Source organism: Adiantum capillus-veneris, chromosome 2 (genome assembly GCF_014529385.1).
Source record: "Adiantum capillus-veneris isolate H3 chromosome 2, ASM1452938v2, whole genome shotgun sequence".
Classification (NCBI taxonomy): domain Eukaryota; kingdom Viridiplantae; phylum Streptophyta; class Polypodiopsida; order Polypodiales; family Pteridaceae; genus Adiantum; species Adiantum capillus-veneris.
Window position 1 is genome coordinate 95,482,427 of NC_140932.1, and position 22,125 is coordinate 95,504,551.

The 22,125-nt window shown below is 47.6% G+C and overlaps 1 protein-coding gene across 2 annotated transcripts in view; it reads right to left on the minus strand.

The window, feature by feature from the left end:
* The window catches only part of DEX1 (defective in exine formation protein (DEX1)), a 125,519-nt gene that overhangs the window by 102,132 nt on the left and 1,262 nt on the right, over nt 1-22,125 (minus strand). The window lies entirely within an intron of this gene.

A 22,125-nucleotide genomic window follows, 5' to 3' on the forward strand; every position in this document is an offset into this window, starting at 1 on the left:
TGTCCGATTAACTAACCCCTATTGCAACCATGTCTATTCGAGATCAATCAGACCAAAATGCTGCAGTCATTTCGGCTATCAGTTCCTGCACTCACAAGAAGTCAAGAACAAATCAGTATCATTATCAGGAATTCCATTTCATAAAGTCATCCAGCAGAATACTGTCAGCTCTCAGTATCCCTGAAGCTCAAAGAGACATCAGTGACTTTAATATCAAAATCAAGGCATCTGTTGACAAAGGAGTGGAGTAACTCCCCTCTTGTGCATCCCACTGCACTAGATCTCCGGCCAAGCTGAATTTCTGGGTTCCGTTTGGAGTAGACTACGCTAAACCAAAACATCGAGGTAAAGTTTCACAATCCGAGGAGTATCTGCTAGGTCCTCCTCCATCCAAAAATGGAGGAGATCAAAAATGAAATCCATCGCTATACTTTCCCAGGGGCGGGTGGGTATGGGTAAAGGCTGTAACAATCCCTGTGCTTTATGCCTATCAAACTTGACCTTCTGGCATACCAAGCAACTGCGCACAAACTCTTCCACATCTTTCTTGAGTCTCGGCCAAAAGAAATATCTCTCTACCCCTTTCATGGTGGTAGCAATGCCGCGGTGACCCGTAAAAGGTGGACAGTGGCATTTAGTCATAACCTTCTCTCTCAACGACTGTGTAACGCACAACATAGTCTTTTTCATCAAGTAGCCTTCCCGAAGGGAGTATCCAGCTACTGTCTCCCCATCCCGTAGCCGTGTGAAAATATCTGCAAAATCTGTATCTGTGGCATACTGATCGACCATATCCTCGAAGCTCCTATGATGTATCGCGGAAATAGCCAGAACCAACGGTTTCCGAGACAAAGCATCTGCCACCACATTCTTCTATCCCTGCACATGGACAATCTGGAAGTGGAACTGTGACAAGATGTTTGCCGCCCGCATCTGCTTTTCTAAAAGCTGCTTCTGTGACAAGAAGTAGCGCAAACTCTGATGGTCTGTGAAGACAGTGAAATCCGCTCCGAGTAGGTAATGCCGCCACTGAGTAAGAGCATGGATAACCACCAAAAGCTCTTTCTCATAAATCTGTGCTTTCATCTCCGGCCTAGAGAACAAACGGCTCTCGTAAGCTATCACATGGCCTTCTTGCATCAAGACCGTACCCAGACTACGACCACAAGCATCACAAGATACTTCGAATGACTTCTGCAAGTCCGACAAAGTCAAAATAGGTCCCGTAGTCAATTTCTCTTTCACTGTCTGAAAGGCAATCACCTCTATGGGTCCCCACGAAAAAGGTATTCCTTTCTGTGTCAAGATATGCAAAGGGGAAGCAACCTCTGCAAACTTTCGTATGAACCGCCTGTAGTACGAACACAGTCCCAAGCAGCTTCTAACTTCATGGACATTCTTCAAATCGGGCCAATCATGGATAGTCTCTATCTTGGCCGGATCCATTTGCACTCCTGCTGCTGACACAATGTGTCCCAAAAAGTGTATCTCTGGTAGGAAAAATTCACTTTTCTTTGCATTAATCACTAACTTGTGATCTCGTAATGCCTGAAAGACCTGAAGCAGATGATCATTGTGTTCTGCCTCATTCTTGGAGAAAACAATGATGTCGTCAAAGAAAGTGCCAATAAATAGCATGTACTCTCGAAAAATCCTGTCCATCATCCGGTTAAATGTCGCAGGAGCATTGGTTAAGCCAATAGGCATCACCAAAAACTCAAATAACCCAAAAGTAGTCCGAAAAGCTGTCTTGTAGGCGTCTCCCAACGCGATCCTGATCTGATGATATCCACTCTTCAAGTCAATCCTGCTAAAGCACGAGGATCCCCGTAACCTATCGAGTATATCATCGATCCTAGGGATTGGAAATCTGTTCTTGATGGTGATTTTGTTGAGAGCTCTATAATCGATGCACATTCTCCAAGATCCGTCTTTCTTCAAAACCAACAACACTGGAGAGCAATATGGTGAAGTACTAGGCTGGACAAGACCCTTTTCCAAGAGGTCTTTCACTTGGTTCATAATCTCTTCATTCTGTACTTGGCTCACACGGTAAGGTGGCCGATTTGGTTGCGTGCTTCCAGGTATCAGATCAATGGTTTGATCTTCAGGCCCTCTGAAAAGCAATCGGCATGAGTGTGGAGAAAAAAATCTTGGCGTTCTTTTGATCAGGTCAAAACATATTCAACCTTTATCCATCGTTCAGTTCTCTCCCAAAAGAATGAGTAAGAAACTGAAGTTCATCAAGTACAATCTCTAAGCCCTTCATTTATCAAAGTCGCTTTCTCGGCCCGGTAGTCAACCACGGCGTAGTTCTTGTGGTACCAAGGGATCCTGAGTAGAACGTCACTCGCGTGCCCTGAACACCCCTGTCATTGCAAACAAAGTTTGCCAATGGTCGGTGTAATGGCAACATCCCATCCGGGTGCCAGTCGAACTACCTCCGCCTGTGGCATCAGTCTGTCAGGCGTAATTTCCAAATCGAGCCGCCAATTCCAAGTGAAAAGAAGTTGGCCTTGGCTCCTTCAAAAGAGCTTCCTAATCCTTCACTTTGCCCCAAAAGCGGCAAAGTTTGTACTTTCATTCATTAGATTCGGTGCAGGTCCCACGCCATGTGGTACCAGTTCTGTTTTTCTATCTGCCTTTTCTGCCACGTTCCTCAGCTGCTCTCAAACTCTCAGGCCTGTCGTCGTCTTTATCATTTTGTTCTTTCTATGCCTTTTTAGGGCACTTCGCGGAGATATGTCCATGTTCCCCGCATCCAAAGCACTTCCCTTCTCTGATGAAGCGAGCTCTCCCCTCAGGAGTAAGCTTGGGTCGTGCATCCTTTTTCTCTGGGTTGCTCTTTTTTCTTTCTACTTTCATTCCCAGAAGTTTGTTCGGCTCGTTGTGTCATGGCCTCATCTGTGGGGTAGGTCAGACTACCAGAGTGAATGGCAAAGCCCCGCTTCGCATGACTCATCAACTCCTAGATAGAAGCTGACTTCTGTTCCAAGCAGTGATCTCGGATCTCTGTAGGTAGACCCAAGGTAAACCGCTCAATCTGTTCTCTGAACGAGATCTTCTTGAATGAAGAGGCGGGTAGAAAAGAGCTCCAGAATCTTTCACAATAAGCATTGATTGTATCTTTCTTGGTCATCCAAAGATGGTTCCAAGCAGCTCGTACATCTCGGTCATATTCTTGCGTCAACCAAGAAGAAATAAAAAGCTTCTTAAATTTCAGCCATTTAACTGGCACAGTCTTGTTTAAAAGAAGCATGGACCACCAAGTATGAGCATTCCCCTTAAAGTAAGAGGCAGCTCTCCGAATCTTGGAGTGCTCTGAATAGCGTCCTCCCGCAAAAGCGATGTCAAACTGTTGTATAAAAGACAAAGCCTTCGAAGCATCTGAGTATCCTGAAAAAGTATCAAACTTGATCGAGTGGCCACCTTCCTTAAACTCTCGGACTTTCTTGCCTTTATCTTCAAGAAAGTCATACTGGTTAGCTTTGTAAAAAAAAAATTCTTCTTGTTCGCATAAAAGTTTCCGTCATCGGAATCTGAGCTGTCTGTAGACGAGTCCTCTGTAGAACTGTCAGTCTCTGGGCGAGATGTAGCCTTCTTTGCCTTTTTCTTGCCCTTTTCAAAGCTTTGTTTCTTGCTTCGCTTTTTGCTTTTCCTGTCTTCTTCGCTCGAGTCTGAAGAGATGGAAGAACTGTCAGAAGAAGAAGAAGAAGAACTGGGTAGGTCTTCAAACTTGACGCGCTTCTTCAATTTCTTTGCCTTGTCAAATGTCGACCGACGACCCAAATATCCGGGGAAGTCAGTGCCTTTCTTCTGCTTTTTGCCGTGCTTTTTGTCTTTCTTTTGCATGTCGAAAAGCTGAGCAATCCGTGCATCACCACGTTCTCCAGTTCCTTCTCCGTATATTTCTTGGAGGCAGAAGGTTTCTTGAGAGCGGGTTTCGGGAGTGGTGTTGTGGTTCTTTGCCACTCCATCTGTACCTCTTCCAAAGAGGTCTGGTTCATATATTTTGCCAACTTCAGGTCCTTGGCAAAATTGAGTGTCATCTTTGTTGCATCGCCAATCAATTGACGACTCTCCATCTCTCTTTGCTCCGCCTGAGTAGGCCGAGGCGGGCCATACTCTCTGTCTGAATCTTCGTTGTGATCCCTGCCCGCATCTCCAGATGCAGAGGGAGTCGATTGATCATTGCCTGAAGCCATCAGTGCCGCGGAAAAAAAATCGGGGATCGGATTTCCCGTAGAAGAGAAATCGGCCGTGCTCTGATACCACTGTAACAGACTTGGACACTCCAAGTCAAGAATCAATCGCGACAGCACCAAATAACCACTTCAAAACAATTCACAGATCACAATAGATTTGCACTGGCCCGGCGGAGTTCCGTGCCTAGAGATATTGGCCCCAAAGACTGGCGCCCCTTTCGGTATTTCTTTTTATATTAATCAGATCAAAGTACAAGAGTGTGGCTAGGGTTTCACTCTCAGACTCTGCGTCCAGATGCTCTGAGAAGTGAAGCCCTCTCCACATATTTAAAGGTACAAGGGATGCCCAAAAGCAGAGCCCCAAAAGCTTTTAAAATAAAAAGCATAAGAGCTCAAAAGCTCTTCTCTCTCAAGTTCTCCTTTTTAAAAAAAAAGCATTCTCTTCAAAAGCGAAATTCGCGTCGCTCATCATTTTAAAATTTAAAATTAAAAAAAAAAAATCCAGCCTCCGCGATTTTCGGAAATTAGGGTTTCTGGCAGAAATTAGGGTTTGCAGAAATTAGGGTTTCTGCTATCTGCCACGTCATCACTTTGTGACACTCCCCAAACTTCAAAGTAGTCTCCTACATAAAAGCGGTCTATCCGTGATAGATTAGCTAGCCCCGAACAAGTGGAAAACAACAGCAACCAGCCGTATGCCCCTCTATGTCAACACCTTGAACAAGCTTTGATCAATAACCCGACTCTTGAGCATACCATACCTGTGATACCATGTCAAAGCGGCTAAGGAAATGGTGAATCAGATGATGAAAGGCATTGCAAGTGGTGAAGATGACTCTCTCCAAGAGTTTACAGCCGCAAAGACTCAAAAACTCAACCCTAGTCTCGCTCCAAATCTGCGCCAAATAGTGGAAGGCTCCTCAGACTCCTAGATCTCCACCTAGGGGTGGTAGAGCAACCCAAGGAGAACACAGGAGGCAATGGACAGGTGGTTGCCTCCTCTCTTAGAATCATATGGCACCTGCATACGCAAAACGCAAGGGATCGGGTTGCAGAGAGAGAATGATAAAAAGGGACAATGATCACAGTAGACAGAGAGGACACGGACGAAAAGAGCGAGATAGAGAGGGGGGCAATATCAGCACCCAAAACCCTCGCTACGCCTACTACTCCATGTTGATACAAAAGGGGGCAAGGTGTCCCTATATAGGGATCCCCCATACATGCCCTACACACACCCAAAACCCCATGACCTACAAATAAAGGGGGGCCGGGTGGGGGGGGGGGGGGGGGGGGGGGGGGGGGGGGCACTATGAAAAAATCATCATACATATGCCACCACGGCATAAATGTGTCACTTGGCACACTAATGCCCCATCACCACAAAGTGACATGCTGAAACTTGCAAAACTAGAGACTAACCCCCAAAAGGCCTAGATATAGGGGTGGTCCTGCCGCTAGTGAGCGTGTTAGACGGCACATACATGGCTTGACAGGCTGGTACAAGTCTATCTAACTCACATACATCCAGGCCAAATTTTCCCGAGTCCTGCATAGGGGGTGTTAAAGTTATGCATCTCATGTGAGGTGCCCAGTTCATAGCTCATTTACGTTTTTAGGTATTCTCCTATTTGAAAAAGTTGGGTCAGGCAATTTCATAAGAGAAACATATAAGAGCCCTTAGGGCTTTCACTCTGTAGTCATTGCGTTAGAGTTAGTGATAAGTATGATACCTACACGCATAATTTTCCATACGGCAAACACTTATGAGTACGGAAGTATGGAAAAAGTATTGTTCATAACCCCTAGAAATTGTATTAGACTTGGACACCCCAAGCCAAAGATCAAGAGCAACACACAAACAAAAACTCCAAATACCTGAACTAAGCTGGAAGAGAGAGAGAGAGAGAGAGAGTCGACGGAATGGCGAGGTTCTGTCCCCAAATGCACTCGCCCCAAAGACTCGTGCTCCTTCCGGTATTTCTTTATTATTGCTTCACAAAGGTACAACTTCCAGAGGATCCAGCTCCTCTAGACTCTACGTCTAGATGCTCCCTGAAGACTGGCCCCAAGGGCTCTTATAAACAGTACAAGGGATGCCCAAAAGCACTACATCCAAAATCTCTTGCACCCAAAAGCTCTTCTCCCAAAAGCATTGCATAGATCTGCCAACTCAGAAGCCAGCGCAAAACAGCACAGCAATGCCACATGGCAGCCCAACGCAATTTACAAAAATCTCCTCCAGCCCTTATGCTTTTGTTAGCTAGGGTTTAGGCCCCTTGGCCATGCTCTTCAAATTGGTAGGCACTAGGTTTTTTAAAACCATAAACCCCTAGGCCCCTCGACCACATCTTCTCTGGTCCTCTCCTCCGTATCTGTTAAGTTGGGCATGCCACGTCACAAACATGTGACATGATCAATCGCATTTCTTTCAAGCGTCCAAGATACAGATCATGATCATTGTAACATGTTTTAGCAATCACATCCAGACCATGCTAATCTCTACTCGGATGTTTCCATCTCCTAAATCTTGTCACTATCATATTCATATCCTTTCTGTCATTTCAAGCAAACCATGCCCATGACCATCCCCACAAGTCACTACATTGATAGAACATGCAGTGTACAAATCACACACATAGACCACACTGACCAACGTCTTCAATCATTCAATCTAGCTGACTCATCCAGTCCAGAACTCTTGATGCACCTAGATCCCTGTGTAGCCATCTCATCCTTTTGAAACTCTTGATGCACTCACAACAATATCCAGTCATCTCATCCAAATAGAACATTCGATCAATCATCACATGTAGAAATCGTTGATCTATAACACATGTCTAGACGCACTAAATTTCTCAAACCATTCATCAAATAAAAATGTTGCAGACATTTTATCTTTATTTACATTACTCTAACAAAGAGCACACGTAATAAGTTCAATTACGGAAATTTCCAATTCAATGTACATATTTCCATAAAGTCATTCCGGAGAATACTATTAGACCATTAGGAGAAATTACTAATTAGTGACTTTATTCAATCTAGGCAACCTATGACTGGAGTGGCTCCCCTTTGGTACACCTCAAATTGAAGAGAATCTATGAGGTTCTCTAACTCCCATCTGTCACAAAGTGATGATGTGGCATGACCAGCCGGACAGACACTAGTGGAAAGTGACAGATAGAATGATATAAGTTGGAATGGGTTGTTCCAACTTATGGGGTCCCGTCTGATGGGGCCCAGGGGACACTAGGACAAAATAAAAGATAATGAAAATGCCTGGACCTGCTGATGTGGCACGGTTGTACGGATGGCTCCGCGATTTACGGGTTGCTGCTGACATGTCACAGCATATGGATTTCCGGATTTTCCGCCACAAATTGCGCTCATAGCTTTTGGCGCTAGCACTAGAGACCAAATGCTTTTGGGATCAAGTGCTTTTGGAACTTTGAAGCTTTTCATGTACTGCTTTTGGGCCTGAGGCCTTTATAAGAGTTGTCAGGGCCTCTCTCACACACATGAGCTTGAGAGCCCAACATGTCACATGTCACAGCATACGGGTTGCTGCTGACATGTCGCAGCATATGGATTTCCGGATTTTTCGCCGCAAATTGCGCTTGTAGCTTTTAAAGCTAGCACTGGAGACCAAATGCTTTTGGGATCAAGTGCTTTTGGAACTTGAAGCTTTTCATGTACTGCTTTTGGGCCTGAGGCCTTTATAAGAGTTGCCACGGCCTCTCTCCCTCACATGAGCTTGGGAGCACTAAGCACAGAGAGAGGACCCTCGGACATTGCACTTTGCCATAATTAATATAAAAAGAAATACCGAAAGGAAAGGCAGACTTTGGGGCCAATCTCTCTGACATGGAACTTTGCCAGGCCCTCTCTCTCTCTCTCTCTCTCTCTATCTCTCTCTCTCTCTCTCTCTCTCTCTCTCTCTCTCTCTCTCTCTCTCTCTTTTTTATGATGCTTCACAGGAGATGCTGAGAGAGCTGGATGTTACAGAGACGGGCCTATCCAGACTATCACAGGATGGGGAACACACTGAGTATGGACGACACTTGATAGACATGTGGACTGCACATGGATTGGCCATCTTGAATGGCCTACAGAGCTTTCCCGCTGCGGGGGGTTTTACACGCTTTCCACACAGACATAGAGCCAGCACAGTGGATTATGTCATGGCACAGCCGAGCCTCATCTCTAGTATCCAGGATCTCACAATTGGACCCAGACCTATTGGTGTGGCAGTGGATCATGCTCTTGTGTCGTTGACCATCTCTTTGCAGTTTAGTGTAGCACACAGGCCACGGGCAACATCCCCTACTCGCTACACCTTCACGCGGGAGACGGACTCTGTATACATAGATGGGATCTACAGACGCCTGTGCACACAGGAGCCAGAGCGACCTCTGGAGGAGCTTACTACTATACTGACACAGACACTACATGATGCAGCAGTAGAGGCATACCCACATACCCAGCCTTAGCAGAGACGCCGTTCGGGGAGCATGATGCCCCAAAACAGTTGGTATGATGAGGAATGCGGGGACACTAGAGCTAGACTTCAGAGGGAGGTGCTTTTGGGGGACATCACTCACAGACAGTCACAGATTTGACTTTCGACGCCTAGTGCGGCGGAAGAAGAGGGCATTTTTGGCTCCTAGAGCAAGATCTATACCAGCTATTCTTGAGTCAGGACTCACGTGAGGCATGGCGGCTCTTTCATGAGCACTCCCCCCCCCCCCCCCCCCCCCTCTGTCATCACTTCTATAGAGGCCTGGGGCCAGTACGCATCATCTCTGTACACAGTTCCTGAGCAACCCCCCCTTCCTGACCCCCCCCGATCCATGCCCACATGGCACATACATGTGCTTTTTTCATCGTTGAGATGGTGAGCAAGGCCATTGACAAGATGAGGACTGGGAGAGCATATGATCATGGTGGCTTAATGGCTGAGCATTTCACGCATGCCAGAGATCTACTAGCAGGGCTTCTAGCAATTATGTTTAACCGTGCCATGTGTGAGGGCTTACCTGATACTTGTAGCCTATCTACTATTGTACGTATCTTCAAGTCGGGAGACCTTATGGAGCCTGGGAATTATCGCACTATCATGATTGGACACACATTGGCACGGTTGTACGCATCTATTCTTGAGTAGCAACTGAGTACATGGGCAGAGAGGGAGGGGATACGCGCAGCCGGGCAAGCAGAGTTCAGAAGAGGTTTTTCTACTCTTGACCATATCTTGACACTCAAAGCCATCATTGAGGAGGGCAGATCACATGGGAGACGGATCTATTGTAGCTTTGTGGATTTCCGCAAAGCATTTGCCACAGTACCCAAAGCTAGATTGATGCGCAGATCACAGCAAATGGAATACCGACAGAGCTCATTTGGGGGGTCATGGCATTATACAGGGTAGTAATGGGGCATGTACGCACCTCAGAGGGTCTATACACACCGGTTCACTCAACTACTGGGTGAAGCAAGGTTGCCCGCTCTCTCCTACTCTATTTGGTATGTATGTGGATGAGGTTTCTGACTACATTGAGAGAGATGGTGATAGAGGTGCACAACTAGCAGGGACATGGATTCCACTGTTGTTATATGCTGATGATATTGTGTTGATCTCTGACTCTCCGGAGGGGATGCAACATCACTTGGATGCTTTGAATAGGTTTGCCCAGGAAAGTAGTCCGTCCGTCAATCTTGGTAAAACCAAGGTCATGGTATTTAATACCACCCCACAGTGGATCAGGAGGTTAGCGCCCGCATTTACATACGGCCAGGAGACAATGGAGTATACAGATGTTTACACTTACCTTGGAGTGGTTTTTAATGGGCCAGCATTTTCATTGAGGAGGGCAGCAGAGACTAGATTGACCGGAGCCCATGCAGCATTGGGTAGATTGGAAAGGATATGTTCACAGGTTCAGTTTCAGGAGCCTCGGACGAAGCTCTGGCTCTTTGACACTCTGGTGGCTTCTGCATTGCTTTATGGAGCTGAGATTTGGGGACCTTCATTGGATCATCACGGGAGGACAGGCTGCACTGATGGATGGGGGGACATGGAGAAGCCTCTGGTCTCTATGATCTCGCGGCTCATTAGAGCTAAGGCTTCAGTACCACGTGCTATTGTCCGAGCAGAGCTAGCTGCCCCCCCAATAGTGGTTGAGGCGCTCACCAGATCTGTCTCCTTCATACATTGCATGTGGGAACATCCCAGAGACAAATATGCCCGCCTTGCACTTGAGTCCTCTCGACAGTTAGCCATGCAGGGAGATACAGCATGCTGGTATGGGGAGATGACATTATGGTTTCAGGCGCATGGGTTCAGCATAGACAGATTGCCTCCCTTCCAGTACTAACTGGATGCACCCTCTCTGACTCTTACACAGTCCGAGATCACCAAGCTCATCCGCCAGGACCTGACTCAACTAGACACAAGGAGGACATGGATACAGCCAGCACAGGAGCTGGGCACAAAGATGGCTTTCTACAGAGAGCATCTTCTCGAGCTTACGGAGGCCGGTTTTGTGACGAGGCCCAGATACATAGACACCCACTTGTCTCATGGGATACGATGTGCTATTGGCCAGATACGCACATCTTCACACCAGCTGCGGATCGAGACTGGGAGATATAGCGGAGTACCAGCAAAGGCCAGGACATGCTCCTTGTGTGACATGGAGCCTAAGACAGAGTTGCACTACACATGCCACTGCCCCGTCTACTACGAGAAACGAAGTTGCTTCCATTGCTTGTTCAAAGAGGGTTTTGGACCACTCTCTAGAGTCATGCAGTACGAGGATCAGAGATGCCTGGGTTTGTTTTTGATCGAGCTGAGCAGACACAGAGAAAGCTTGATGAGAGGAGAGGCTAACCAGTCTCAGAGACAGATCACAGACTTCTTCAGAGCTGCCACCGGACACCCGGAGGAGCTACTACCACAGCAAAGCTCGTCGCCTCACACCAGAGGCACACTGATCGACCAAGCGACCCAATTGGGGAGATCCAGACGCCCACGACTGCGTAGGACTACACAGCATCGACGGAGGCTGCATCAGAGGATTCGGATCACTCTGGCCCGACATGCACGACGCCCAGTTAGACTACTGACCATGGAAGAGATTGATGAGATCCACCAGCGACCGACGCTGGATCTCTTGTGATCTAGCTATCCCAGCTAGCTGCTTAGTTCACACCTAGCAGTTTAGGATTCCATAGTATTTTATTTTGTCATTTTGTCATCTTGTTACTCTGACTTTGTATCAAATCCACCACATTGTAACTTTCTGGTCTCATAGGTCACTTTGGCCTTTTGAGGACGTTAATATAACATTTCATTTCATTTCATCATCTCTCTCTCTCTCTCTCTCTCTCTCTCTCTCTCTCTCTCTCTCTCTCTCTCTCTCTCTCTCTCTCTCTCTCTTTTTTGGAAAAAGTCAGAGCTGTATATTACTAGTACAATATAATCCCCAGCGGATGCCAAAATAGCCTATCTCGTGGGGTGTACAAGCTGAATGTAAGGGTGAGAGCCACCATAGTGACAACTCGACTAGAATAATCTCAGGGTGGTCTGTGTGATGAGTGGAGGAGAAACCACCGAGGGGGAGCATAATGCCATGTAATCTGGCTACCTGTAAGTGTGAAGAAGAGTGGGGATCGGGCCCAACGCCGAAGGAAGGCAAAGCGATGAGCCTCGGCTGCTCGAGATATACCTGAGGAAGAATCCCACTGCCAAATCAGGGTGTGAATGATGTCCAGCCAGATGGTAGTGAGGGTATCCTGAAGGAGCTGTGGAGCCGCACTAAGAATGTAAAGACAACGAGCTCGCCAAACATTCCATAGTGTAATGCTAGTGATGACTGAAAATACTTCATCACGTGTCTGAGGATCCCCCTGCCAAGCAATCTCTGGTAACATAGCCAAAGTCCCTCGCCGATAACCAGTCGAGGTAAGCATAAAAGCTGGATCTGTGTCTGAGCCCTCGTAGAAAAGATGCGGTCCGGGCATCGGCATCAACCATGAGACAAATCCCCAAGTGAGAAATCCATGCTGAACACCCGCTCTGCTGAGTAAAAAGCAAACTGCTAGCCACACTATATGAGAAGTTGAACATGACCAAAGACAGTGTGCAGGTGACTCAAGTAGTCACAAAGGACAGCGAGTACATAACGGATCATGACCCATAGTAGCTAGCCAAGTCCCAACTAGAAGTCCTGCATATGCAATCATCCACATGAAAAAAGAAATACGACGAGCCGCATGTAAATCCCAGATGGCTGACCAAAACTGTTGTAGATAGGCATGGGAGAGACCTGAATGTAACCAAAAACGCATACGAGTGGGCTGCTCTGGGTGTTGTCTCATCAATGCTAATCTTCCAATTCTGACAGTGTACTCAAAGAATGATACAGGTGCACCGGTGGGGTTAGAGTGAGGCCAATGCCACTCTCCTGGGTCCCAATAAAGCTGAGATAGGGCACGACCCTCCCACACCCAAAGCCTCCAAAGTGCGGCATCAGCGGAAGCGAAACGGGGGTCAACACAACGCCGCTTCCCACGGGAGCCAACTACTCGTATGGCCTCCCATCGAGCGCCGGGGTAGACAAGGTGTGGAGAGGTGGTAGCATATGTCAATCTAGGATGAATCCCCTGGGAGTAGTCAATGTCAACTGTGAACAGCATGGTGTCTAAACAAACTAATAAGAGAGTGCTCTGAGCAAAGAGGCCTTCCCAGCCACAATGTGGAGGCATCTGAACCGTGCCTCGCATGACTGCATCCCACTGTGAAGGAACGACGGAGTCAATCTCAAGCAGTCTCTCTGTCACCCCGCGACCAATGTCATAATGTTCTGCCACAAAATCTACATCCTGCATACGTGTCTCATGAAACAACCGCATAGAGGCAGCAAGGCCAGTGTCCCAAGCAGCCCAATCAATGTGAGTCCTCTCTCCAAGCTGACGAGGTGGATTAACCGAAGAATCAAGAACTGCATCATTCCAAATGAGAGGCTGGCGCTCAATCTCCTCACGACATGAGGGAGGTGAGCGTATGATAGCCCGTCGCATGGAAACCCAAATCTGAAGGAGCGATCGGATGAAGGGTGAGAGAGTGCTGGTGAACAAGGGAGCATCCGTAAAGAGAAAACGATACCCTGTATGCCAAGTATGACCATCTCTAGTGCCGAGGCGTGGAGTCGCGGTGCAAATAGCGGCCTGAAGAAGCATCTTCCAAGGTTCTTGCCCGGGAAAAAGGCCCCGAACAATAAGCTTGGTAAGAAGGGCGCAGCTCTGTAACTCTGGATCAATAATGCCAAGGCCTCCTTCTGACCTAGGACAAATAATCGTGGACCAGCGAACTCGAGCACGAGTATCAGTAGTCCCATCTGTGCCACTCCATAAAAAGTTCCGCACTAGTCGGCGGAGCTAAGCTATCACACCAGAATGTAGCATCCAACAAGAGGCCGTATACCATACTGTAGCCAGAATGACCTGGTTGGCGACCAATGCACGGCCAGCCAACGACAGATGACGTGAAGACCAATGATATAGCTTCCTGCGAATAGACTGCAGTACAGGTGCAAACTGCTACTGTGAGGAAACGTCAAATCCAATCTGAAAGCCCAGATATCTGCATGTCTGACCCGGCTGCAGCCAAGTGAAACCATCAGCTACCCCCCAAGTAGGTATGTCATCACTGCCAACCAGTAACCCATAGGATTTATGCCAGTTAATGCGTGCACCACTGGCAATGCAAAAAACCTCGAGGGCCTCCCACATGGCAACAAGAGTAGCTAGCAAATAACGCAACATCAGCATAGTGTCATTAGCAAACTCCTAATCGATAAGGTCCAGAGCTGAAGGTACTGGCATGGCCAAACCACGAAATGCATGACTCTGAGCACGAAGAAAGTCGGACATAGTCTCTCCTACAAACAGATACAGATATGCTGCTAAAGGACATCCCTGACGGACAGATCGAGAAAGCTCAAAACTGCGACTGACACGGCCACCAATAGTAATCGCACTGCTTGCAGTCCTGAAGAGAGCAGAAATGCCTGAGATCCATCTCGAAGGGAAACCCATCCTGGCTAATGATCCTTCATGAAAGTCCCACTCAACACGATCATATGCTTTCTCGAAGTCAAGGATGAAAAAAGCGAGAGATTCAGAAGATGATCTGGCCCACTCTACTGCCTCATAAAAAGTGAAGATATTATCCAGTATGCATCGATCCGTGACAAAGCCTGTTTGAGAAGTATGAATAATATCTGGCAAGAACGGTCGCAAGCGATGGCTGATCAGTAACGCTAATATCTTATAGACCGAAGGGAGTAGGGTAATAGGTCTCCATTGGCGGAGCTAAGTGGTGTCACCCCCTTTCGGAATAAGAGATATGAGACCTGAACAAAGATCCGGATGCATATACCCTGATGCAAAGATGTCCTGACAACCGCGAAGCAGTGGTATATGCAATACATCCCAATAAGTCAAAAAGAAAGCTCTAGTGAGGCCATCCTCTCCTGGACAAGAGGATGGATCAAGACTCTCGATAGCAGCATGGAGCTCTACAAGTGTGAAAGGTGCCAACAAGATCTCTGCCATGGTGTCTATACAACGGTGTCGGGTGTGATTCCAGATCTGTTCACGGGCAAGTAAAACCTCAGTAGTGCATACATCAGCAGTGAACAATGTCTCAAAATAATCGGCAGACATATCAAGAATAACATCAGGATGCATATGTAGTGTCCCCTGAGCATCGCACGAAGTCCGAAGGGTGGTGCCAAGAGGGCGTTCTTAATGCGCAGCGAAGAAGTCTTTATTCATTCGATCAGCTTTAGCTATCCAATGAGATACTAAAGCATGATGAGTGAGCTCAAACCTAGCCTCCTGTATGCAACGAATCTTCGCTGTGAGCTCTGTCTGTCTAGCAGCGAGATAAGCATCCTGAGGCCACTCCTCAAGCAACCGCTGAGTGGAACCAAGAGGAATGTGAAGATCAGACTCGCGTACTCTCAACTGACAATGAATAATAGCAGTCTGATTACGGCAGTAAATACTAGTAATGCAATGAGCAAGGAACTCTCCAGGGGGACCACAATAAGAAGCACCTGTGGACCATAAGTCACGAATCTGCTGCTGTAAGACTTCAGTGGTGAGAACACTGTCAGGGATGCGGCAGCCTCGTCTCTGTGCAGAGGATCTAGTGAAGGAGATAAACAATGAGATGGGTAAATGATCTGAGAGGCTGGTCCCTCTCCAAATCGTAGTAAATCCACCTAGAGCTGCTGCCCAAGGGCCAATGTAAAAACGATCAAGTCGCTCTAATAATCTCCCCTGTTGTCTCTGAAATCCCCACGAGTAATGAAGGGTCGCAGGGTGGTGACCAAAAGAGGGTAAGTGACAGGCGTCAACACCTTGAATAGCTAGAAGAAATCGATCCCAAGCTGGCTGCTCATCGGGAGAAATGGATAATAGAACTGGAGGTGTGATGGATCGCCAATCAGAGTCGCTCTCGACGTTGTTGAAGTCGCCTCCAACAACCCAAAAGTCTACAGCAGGTAGAACACCAGCCAAGGAGGACCAAAAAGTAGCCCTCTCCCGAGGAGTAGTGGGTGCATAGACTGACATAAAACCAATGATAGAGTCCCGAATCCGAATAGAAACATAGACTACTCTGCCAGCGACAAGTGTGCCATGCTGCTGAACTGAGGCCAAGTAACGTGGCCCCACTGAGATGCATACACCGCAACTCTGTCCATGAAGGACTAGAGCAAGCTCCCAAAAAGTGTGGGCGCCCGATGGCATGAGATTACCAAAGGGAGTGGCAATCTTATGCTCCTGTACTAGTAATATATCCACAGTACCCACTACATGAGCGTGTAAATCTCTGCGAAGTAAAAGCTTACGGGAACCTCTTACCCGAGAAGTCTGTAAACCATTAGCATTCCAAGAAACTACATGTAAATCCATAGTCTGCATGAAAGAATTTGTAGAGCATCTGACTAACTGCGCATCTTCTTGGAGGCAGCTGGGCCATCCAAGGGATGAGCTTCGGGCAGTAAGAAAGCAACCCACAAGCCCTCTCTAAAATATGGTGTCTCATTGCACCAACTGCGGACCTCAACTTGTTTACATTACATTACCGATGTTGCAGCTTTGACACCCCAAATGCGCATAGACATAGGAAGCACCACATCTGAGGATACATGAATGACCATAGGCAAGGAATAGCAAGCATAAACATCACTCCACTCCATAGCACCAATACATGAAGGGAAGTGTGGAGACAATACATCCGGAGCTGAAGTAGACAACCATAAATGAAGCTGAGACATAGTTTGTGCATGCACAAAATGTAGAACCTGATCCTCGGACCATTCCTGAGCCGCGTGGAATGGAAGGAAAAAAGAATGGGTAGGCTGAGAGCGACTGCCTATTAAAGAGGGAACACAACCTGTCTTGTGATGCATAAGGTAGAGCTGCACCCACAATGGCCCTTCTGAGTCACCGCACATTTCAGCCCGATGAGTGCCCCAGGAAAGAGGGCAAGAGCTGAGAAAACTGCGTGGGACATAAGTATGGGCGGCTGAGGGAGGGGGAGGACCAGAAGGTGGAGGGGGGGGAGTAAGGGCGAGAGGAAGAGGAGGAAAAGGGAGAGGCAATAGCGGTGAATGATCCATCTGCATGGGAATAGGGACCTCGGGAAGAGGGGAAGGAGCGGGCGGGGGAACGGCAGGTGAAGGAGGAGGTGGTAGCAGAGGTAAGTGATCCTCTGCTGAAGAAGAAGAATGGTGAGGAGAAGCAGGGGGTAAGGGGGTGGTGGAAACTTGAGAGGGAGCAGGAGAGGTAACATTGGGGGCTGCATGCGATGTAGGTTGCTGACGAGGACGGAAGGAATGGTTACGACCCACTATCTGCCATGCTGCCTCAGTAGGAGCTGAAGCGGGGGGAGGAACATGGAGGGTCGAAGCTCTAGGAGCACCTGCAGGCTGCTGAGGTCCTTGAGTAGTAGTAGGAGGAACCGGTTGTTGACGCTGACCACGTGGCTGAGCATGAGTGCCACGAGCCGGCTGTTGTTGCCGCCGATGGCGTTGCTGGGAGGGGCATTCACGCGCCAAGTGTCCCATCTCGTGACAGCGTAAGCACTGTCCTGGGCGGCCAGTGACTACGATTCGGCAAGAGTAGTCTCAATCGCGCACAGCCACAGTAACTGTATCTGGTAGTGAAGTGTCCCCAAACACCAAGACCTGAATGCGAGGTGGACCAGAGAAGAATATACAGGATCCTAGAACTACTGCGCCAAAATGAGCAGCAATCATCTGAAGGAGATGCTCATCAATAAAATGGAGAGGCATATCCGAGAAGGAGAGCGTCAGAGGGAATCTGGGAATAAGGTGTCGACTGTCAAACTCCTCAGTAGTAAACTCGGGATACCACCTCATCAAGTATATCATCCTGCGATCAGAGAGTATCGGAGAGCGAGCCGGGAGAGCTGAGGCAGTGGCGGGATCTGAAAGACGTACCATGAATATGCCCCTGCCAAGGAATGTAAGCTCCGAGACCCGTCCCTGAGTAGTGCCCAATGCAGTCTGACACCAATCACGTATAGAAGATCGAGGTGGAGACTGTCCAATCATCCGGCCAACCAAGGCATGCAGTGCCAAGTGTTGTACTTTGGAGTCAATGCGTGTCAACAGGTCGCCAGTACAGTCCACGCGACAGGCAAGTGGTGATGGAGCGCCGTGTGTAGCACTCGAGACCGGAAAAGCCGCCATGAAGAATGGGCGAGACTGGCAAACGGGAAAAGCAAGACCGGAAGTGAAGCTTGGACTCTTTCTCTCTCTCTCTCTCTCTCTTTCTCTCGTTCTCTCTTTCTCTTGCAGGTGGTAGAAAGAGGCGCACAGTTAGGGTGTGGGACAGTTAGGGTTTGGGGCAGTTAGGGTTTTTTTGGTAGTTAGGGTTTCGTGGAATTAGGGTTTCGCAGAGTGGGGCAACAGGTTCGCACAGGCAGGTGGGGCGCGTGCGGCAGTAGGCAGGACGCGAAGGGCAGGTTCACGTGGCAGCGGGCAGGCGGCAAGTAAGCAAGTACGAGCGGCAGCAGGCAGGCAGGACTAGGGTTCGCGTAGGGGTGCAGGTTCGCGCGCAGGGCTGCTAGGGTTCACCCAGGGCTGCTCTCTCTCTCTCTCTCTCTCTCTCTCTCTCTCTCTCTCTCTCTCTCTCTCTCTCTCTCTCTCTCTCTCTCTCTCTCTCTCTCTCTCTCTCTCTCTCTCTCTCTCTCGGCATTGTCATAGACCGAGCATTGGAGCTAGGGAGATCTAGACGACCCCGATGGAGAAGAGGAGCTACACAATTTCGAAGGAGGCTACAGCAAAGGATTCGAGCCATACTTTTTCGTCGACCAGAGCGCAGATGAAGATGAATCTCTATGAAGATGGATCTCTACTTCCCTCCCATATTGTCTACATAGTGTACTGCTTAGTTCACACATTTCACGGCTTTCACCTTCCACACCTATCAGCTTAGTTTTGGATTCCGCAGTATTTATATTTTGTTATCCTAGTTTAATTTATTTATTTTTTGTCAATCTGACTTTGTATCAGAGACACCGCATTGTAACTTTCTGGTCTCATAGGTCACTTTGGCCTTTTGAAGACGTTAATATAACATTTTATTTCTCTCTCTCTCTCTCTCTCTCTCTCTCTCTCTCTCTCTCTCTCTCTCTCTCTCTCTCTCTCTCTCTCTCTCTCTCTCTCTCTCTCTCTCTCTCTCTCCCAACAAGTCCAAGCCAGAAATCAATAGCAACACGAGCAGAAACTTCAAAATCACATACTTTGGGGCCAATCTCTCTGGACATGGAACTATGCCAGGCCGTGTCGACTCTCTCTCTCTCTCTCTCTCTCTCTCTCTCTCTCTCTCTCTCTCAAAGTTCACTGATTTTGAAGTTTCTGTTCGTATTGCTATTGATTTCTGGCTTGGACTTGGAGAGAGAGAGAGAGAGAGAGAGAGAGAGAGAGAGAAATGAAATGAAATGAAATGTTATATTAACGTCTTCAAAAGGCCATAATGACCTATGAGACCCGAAAGTTACAAAGTGGTGGATCTGATACAAAGTCAGAGTAACAAAATAACCTAACAATAGTACAAAACAAAGATATATACTATGGGGTCCTAGGTTAGTCGATGTGAGCCAAGCAAAAATCTAAGCAAAAAAATGGGCGGCTTGTTGGGATAGCTGAATCACAAGAGATCTAGCATCGGTCGTTGGCGAATCTCATCAATTTCCTCCATGGTTAGTAGTCTGACCGGGCGTCGTGCATGCCTGGCTAGCCTACTCCGAATTTTCTGTCGTAGCCTCCGTCGATGCTGTGTAGTTCTTCCGAGTCGCGGGCGCCTGGATTTCCCCAGTTCAATCGCTCGGTCAATCAGTGTGCCTCTGGTGTGAGACGAGGGGGAGCTCTGCTGTGGGAGTGGCTCTTGCGACTGTCCCGTGTCTGCTCTGAAGAAGTCTGTGATCCGTCTTTGAGACTGGCTAGCCTCGCCATTCATCAGGCTATCTCTGTGTCTGCGCAGCTCGGGCAAGAACAAACCCAGACATCTCTGATCTTCGTATCCCATGACTCTTGAGAGTGGTCCAAAACCCTCTCTGAACAAGCAATGGAAGCGGCCTCGTATATCGTAGTAGTCGGGGCAGCGGCATGTATAGTGTAGCTCTGTCTCAAGTTCCATGTTACACAAGGGGCATGTCCTGTCCTCTGCTGGTACTCTGTTGTATCTCCACAGAGAGAGAGAGGAGAATTGACGCAGAACGGCGGATAGTTCCATCCCCACATGCACTCGCACCAAAGACCTCCCGAACCAAGACTGCTTTCACGAACAGTGAACTCATCCTATCTCCTTTAAAGTCGACATAGAACAGATCCGTTTTCCTTGTTATTCGAACAATGAACACATCCTGCTCCCGACAATCTGATAGCAAGAGCCATGAACACATCACGTCCAGGCCATCGAAAATTGGCTCACAAACACATCATGAGTGCAAGTTCTAGAGCTCTTTTCCGGCCTTCTATCATAAAAATGTCACCCAAGGTTCGAAACAGGCTGGTTGCCAAGCAAGTTGTCTGTCCCAAGAATCACCAACACATAGTGGTCAAGGAACTCAGGTTGGAGTAATAGGTTGCCCCCTCTGCCTCACACGTGCCACAATCTGGCAAAAGCATGTGAACGGAGAACATATTATGGTTAGTTGAGAAGAATCACCCCCTCATCCTCCTCTCCATTGGTGGCACCACGAGTGAACAACTACTCTTGATCGAAAAGAAACTCCAATCAATCAACCCTCCAAGCATCTCAATCCCACGACAAATCAACCAGCTCCACATCCATGAAATGATCCTCTGAATCCCATCAACAAGGAGTCCTATCATCTCCTACACAAAACTCGGTATCGTGTCAAGAATCAAGTGCTCGAGGATAACTCAAATCAAATCCATCCTATTCCTACTCCAAGCTGCCATGGTTAGCTTCAAATCCAAAACTTGCGAATGGACCACACCAAGTAGGTCCTAGACTCCACATCTAAAATTGTCAAGCCAAGGTATTAATGGATACCCACTCCGGATCAATTCACAAGTTGCAAGTCAAGCATGCCTTGTAGCCTCCAAGGTGCTAAAGCGCAGATCACGTGCGCAAAGGGCCCTCTATTGGGGTTGGTTGCCGACTGTAAACACAAACACCAATGGGCCACCTTCTGCCCCGACATTGCATGAGTATCCCCTTCAACATTGCATCGGCCACGTGCAGCAATTGCACCTCTGAGAAGTACTCTTGTGCCTGTTGCAATGACTCCTCTCTAACACAATGGCCCAAAAGTCTCTTGCCAAATAGCCACCTGTCGTACTGTTCATTAAAAACGCTAGTGATAGCCAAAAGCCAGCATGCATAACACGCTTTTCAAAGCCTTTGCTATAGCGTTTAAGAAGAAACGCTAGAGGCAAGAGCAAGAAGCCTTCAAAGAAAGGACTTTAATAGGCAGCATTTTGGAAATAACGTGGGTAGAGAACTGGAGGGACAGCAAGAAATGAAGAACACAATAGCAGGGCAATCTCAACACCCTGCCACCAGTGAATTCAGGGACAGATCCAATCTTTGCTGCAAGTAACTGGGCAGATCAAACGAGCCGACGCTATGTCTGCTCCGTCTCCTCAAAGATCTCCTCCTCTCTTCGCGTCGTCATTGTGTAGGATCACGAGCCAGCGATGTCTGATACCATGTCAAAATAGCACAATGCAGAAGTGTAGATGCGAGACACTCGCGGCACCAGACATGAACGAGAGAGAGAGAGAGAGAGAGAGAGAGAGAGAGAGAGAGAGAGAGAGAAGCCAAGCTTGAGATTGCTCCAATTAACTCTTTCCAGATGGATACAAAGTTTTAGCCTCAAAGGCCCTTACATACTTCTCCTAGAAAGTTGCCCAACCCAACCCCATAAAATAAATAACTAAGTAAATAAGCTATAAAACCTGAGTACGTTCACATGAAAAGCATAACTTTAACAGATACTTCAGATCTCTCATTTCCCATATTTGTATGATCCAGCATTTATTGCAGGTTGAAAGACCACCTTCTCAAGACTCTAATCCTTGAAAGAAGCAAGTAAGCCACCATTATATCTTTTGAACAGTTCAAGAAAGTTAAATTTCTGATCAAAGGAGAAATTCCCAAAACTTCTGATTGCAGGCAGCACATCCAAGAGAAACATCCAAAGATTTCCCGAATCTTAAAGCAAATAAAGTTCACAAGGTGCCAAATAGGTGTTAAAGAACACTATCTTTAAGTCCTTCCAACCTTGTAACTATGCTTCCAAGGTGTAGGTACTTAAAGCATCCAGCATAATGAACTCCACCAC